This window comes from Xyrauchen texanus, chromosome 24, assembly GCF_025860055.1.
Source record: "Xyrauchen texanus isolate HMW12.3.18 chromosome 24, RBS_HiC_50CHRs, whole genome shotgun sequence".
Taxonomy (NCBI): Eukaryota; Metazoa; Chordata; class Actinopteri; order Cypriniformes; family Catostomidae; genus Xyrauchen; species Xyrauchen texanus.
The window spans coordinates 11,771,863-11,777,212 of NC_068299.1; positions in this window are offsets into that span (position 1 = coordinate 11,771,863).

A 5,350-nucleotide genomic window follows, 5' to 3' on the forward strand; every position below is an offset into this window, starting at 1 on the left:
AATATACTTTTATGTGACCACAGGGGTGTTTGTTGGGGGTTAGGATGGGGTTGGGGTTGGGAGGGGTGGTTGTGGGGTTTAAATGTTTGAATGATTCCATTTTTACATGTATTTTTTTCTTGATTTGCTCTTGTATATATGTTTTGTGGAATTAATAAAAAATGTTAATTACAAAAAAAAGATACTTATGTACTTGACGTTGGTTTGATTTTATAAATAGAACTATAATTTTCAACAGTATATTGAGATTTGAATTAATTTATTCCATTGAAGTACTTGGACAGATTGTCCCTTTGTCTGAATATCCAAACCTTAGTATGCCAGTGGACTATTATGTCCGAATCCATAGTATTCATACAACAGTAAGCGAGAAATGCCCGGATGACCTAATACATCCGGCGGGCATCCGAAGTGTGGATCAGTTGAACACTTTCCTATCCCACGGTGCATTGGGAGCTGAGGAGACATCTGAGGAGACATCACATTCAAATGCTGGATATCTGCTGTATACACAAAGAACGTTGCTCATTGTGCGTACATAGCGCTTGTTTAACTGAACTTGAGTAGATTGTCATTTGTTGTTGTGTGGTGCTTATGTGGGAGACCAGGGTTTGTGTCTAGCCTGGGTCATGTTCCCATCCTGCTCCCCCTTTTTCTCTCCCCTTGAATTCCTGTTCTTTTTAAACTGTCTCTGTAAATTAAAAGTGTCAAAAGCCCTCCAATAATTTTATTCCTGACACTGTTCATGACCAACATTTACTTATTTCAGCAAAAATGGTCTCCTTCTCCCTCTGCAAACAACTCCTGTCACACTTTTGACTGAGCAAGACCTTAACTATTTCTCTATCGCATTTTCCTCAACCCCTTAGAGACACCTTCCGGGCAGACTGAGATACAAATCCATCCTGCCTAGAGTCCCACCGGCCTCTGCAAACAGCCATCTATCTCCTAAAAAGCACTGTGTATGCTCTGCCTGCCAACAATAATACATTACTTCTAGACATTGAGGTGAGTTTCTCAGACACACCGAGTCTATGCATCACTAGCCTGATGGCAGGCACCAACACAAGTGTGTTGTTCCAGAGAAGGGCAGTCTTCCAATCCCAATAGTTTATAGATTGCTGCAGCCTTGGATGGACTACAGGAAGGGGCATCAGAGCTCAGCATCGTTTACTAGACCCCAGCAGAGATGGAGTGTCATGTGGACCATGAAGCAAGCAGGCAGTCAAGACAAATAGTTCCTGCTTTTAGTAAGAGGGATTTGGTGAGAGTGTGAGAGGAGATGTCAAACAAACCCATCAATCACTGATGGAGACGAGATTTGCTGTGCAATTTCATAAAATGTGTTCAGACAAGGAATATAATTTTAGAAGTTATTTTAGACCTAAGGAAAGAATAAAAAATGTGGCTGCAGTATATTACATATTAAAAATCTCTGTGAGTCAGAATATCAGGATAAAACCAAATTAGATAGCAATTCAAAGGTTAATCAATGGCTAAACATGATGTTTTAATGCAAGATTCAAACACTTTTTACAGTATTTTTTTACATACAATAAAGTGAACATGAAAATGTTTGTTTGTTTGGGTAGACTTTGATAAATACAATAAAATAAAACAGTTGTAAAGTTTAATTAAGCAAATGGGTAACCAGTGTTGAAAAAAGTAATGGCATAGGCTTTACATCCTTTACGTATACATACGGTTACTAATAAGATCACATTGACAGTGGACAGAGGCAAAGCCAATTCCTGTTTACTTTTAACTTCACAGGCTTCTATCTTCTGAGGCATGGGCTGAAAACTTTATCTGTTCAGTAACAGACACAAGCTTTAACATAGACATAGCAAGCAATTTATCCAAATTGACTTGATGCAGAAGAAGGTTAGAGAAAGATAAAACAGCAACACAAGGGAAAGAGAGGCAGAAAAGATCCTGTTTGATTGACAGCAAAAAGATATGAGAAGCTTCGAGAGAGAACAGAGCGCAAGAAAACAGTGAAAGGAAATACCTCATGATATTGCCTTAAACTTTCATTAGTCAAGTCATTTTTCCAATAATGAATGCCTGCTTCAACATAATTGAGTCACGAGAGGTTGAGATCTTAATTAGAGCTGCCGGGGAGGAAGCCATGCGGCTTCCTCACCAAGAGACTTTTCTGACCCTCTGACCATATAAAGAGTGCTGAAATGATAAGCCCTCACTTCACTTCGACTCGCGTTTACTTCAACTGTTCTACATTTTCTATCTCATTTTGTTCTATTCCCCAGAATTCTCCCTACTCCATCTTTCTCTTTACTCACCAAAAGGCTACAGTTATTATTATCCCTCCCCTACATGAGTTCCTTCTTTGATCCATCACTAAAGCAGTGATTCCCCACTGGTACCTGGGGTTACTTAAACAAGTTCTAGGGGGTACTTGGAAAAATCTCCATTTCGATTGGTTTAACCTATAAGTTATTTTTGAGTTCATTTAAGGAAAGGAAAAAAAATGGTAATAGTAATCAGTGTAATTTAAGTTTTTCAAAATTGTTTGAGTATAGAATATACAGTACAGTATGTGCTATTTGGGGTGTCTGTTTTTTTAACCATAATATTGCTTTTTTTTTTTTTTGTTTTTTTTTTTTTGCTTAATGATATCCAGTGTTGGGTCTAATCTGATTCATTAATTAAAATAATCCAGTTTCTTCCAAAAATGTAGCACATATTTAAACTTCTTATAAGAAGATTAGTTGTAATGAATTAAGCTGACTGTAAGCTGATTTATAATAAAGAAAAATACTTGGATAACACACATTTGTAAAATATAATTTATGATGAATACATTGATTTAAAATTTTATTTTAAACGCTATTTGCGTTTCTGTGTCAGCTGTTTTAATTTAGTATTATTTTAAATAAGTGGAAAAACTAAAAGATTTCTGTGAAAAGTGATTAAAAAATATCATTTTTAATGTGATTGCTTTGTCAATGAAGTAATCAGTAAATTAGTATTGTTTTACAATTTACAATTTGACTTTTTTTTTTTTAAATGTTGAGAGAAGTAATGACTCATTTGTAGTGGATTATTGTGGATAATACTACACTGTTGTGTAGTTGTTAGTAATTTAACCAACACTGATAATATTCAATATAGTATGGGCCTTATTAAAGTTGCACTGAGTACTACCTAGGGGCATGGATGCAGTATCATTCAAATAAAAGTTTTCAGTTACCAATACCATTGGAGAAATTCATTGTTCCCAGTCAGCCATACTTAATTTAATCCATGAGCGAGTGTCCAATAAGTGGGCAGTTACTTAGATTAAGCAAGAAGTATTTGGCTGGTCATGTGGTTCTATGGCAGCTCCCATGAGGGGACCCTCTCCATGTAGAATAAAACAGATTTTATAAGGTTATATTAAGGCTTTTATAAGAGTCCTCATTTCATATGAGTGGTCTTGATTTTATGCATATGTTTCAAAATTACTATTAATTTTTAAACTTTTTGAATGAGGAAAAAATTGCTAAGAGCACCTTAAGAATTATAGACTTGAGACTTATTGATGGGTGTGCATACTGTCTGTGTTATGTACTTGCGTACAGACAAAGAAGACAAAAAAGTTTGGGAAATGCTGGCTTAAAGCACTCTTTCCACTTTCTTTTCTTTACCACCTGTTTGTCTCTCTCTGACAGTCAGAGGGCGCTTTCCATGCCTCCCCTCCCTTCAAAAGCACAGACAGCACTGAGGAATGTTGCATGGCTGCCGCCACCCCCTGGAGCTCACCTGCCCAATTCAAGGTTGAACACACAGTCATGACCTAACCGCATACATAGCAACACCTCAGTGAGACTTGTGTCTAGTCCACACCTGTTTACTTGTTTTAATTATCTAATGACTTATTAAAGGAATGTATAATGTTGTTCCCAATAACATTACTATTGCAAATGTTGCTTGTTTCAAAGGGGCTGAAAGTGTACTCTATGTGCTACTAGTTTGAACTAGTTCTATATTCTTTTTTAAATTGTTTAGTGTTAAGAGAAAGTACAGTGCTTATGTCATACTTATTTTCGCTCCAAGAGACTGGAAATGAACAATATGTGCTATGTACTATTTTTATTTATTATTTTTGTTTTACTGTGTGGTAAGAGAGAGAGAGAGGAGAGAGAGAGAGAGAGAGAGAGAGAGAGAGAGAGAGGTTTTAAGGCTGAAAGGCTTGACTAATGTGTAGAATATATGAGTGGATTTTCACGTTGGAACATATCACTGACTTTTCTATAGTTTTTATATAAATCTAGTTATTATTACAATTGACTAACCAAACCCACACCCATACTCAGAGATAAAACATTTTATGCAGTTTTCAAAACAGTGTTTTATTTATGAATCGCATTTACAATTGAAGATGTCCCTAAATGTGTCAAAAGGTTTTGTCAGATTTAACTCACTTTTGGAGAGAATTTAGTCCCAAAACTATAGCTACTGTAAGTGCCAACACGCAAGCACACACACACACACACACACACACACACACACACACACACACACACACAGTTGTGTTTCCATGTTTTATGGGGACTTTCCATAGACATAATGGTTTTTATACTGTACAAACTTTATATTCTATCCCCTAAACCTAACCCTACCCCTAAACCTAACCCTCACAGAAAACTTTCTGCATTGTTACATTTTCAAAAAACATAATTTAGTATGATTTATAAGCTGTTTTCCTCATGGGGACTGACAAAATGTCCCCACAAGGTCAAAAATTTCAGGTTTTACTATCCTTATGGGGACATTTGGTCCCCACAAAGTGATAAATACACGCTCACACACACACACACACACACACACACACACACACACACACACACACACACACACACAGACAGACTGCCATATATAGAAAAGAGTTCAAAATCTCTCGTCTTTTCAAAATTATCACGTACTACAAGAGATCCAAATGACATACTATAACATGAATTTGTCTACATTTCTGTACCATTTAACTTTTTTCCCCTTGGTGCTTGAGGAGGCTGTCTTGAAAATCAGGTCAGACCCAGCTGATGAAGAAATTATGTGATTTAATGGCCCCTGAGGGTCAAAACAAATATAGCACTGCATTAACTCCGGCACAGAGCAGCAAGGACATCACCCATAAACATCAAGAGCAAGATGTGACATACACAGGCCTGTATACAATGCCTTTCATTTCAGATCACATTTTCAATTCCTTTATGAATACTATGATAAATGGTCATTTCATTATCTGATTAGATGCAGCACTTAACATATTCTATATTTTAAAAATCATAAAAATCCTCACTGGAATGTGAACTACAAAATTTCATCACTACTTTTCTTCTATTGA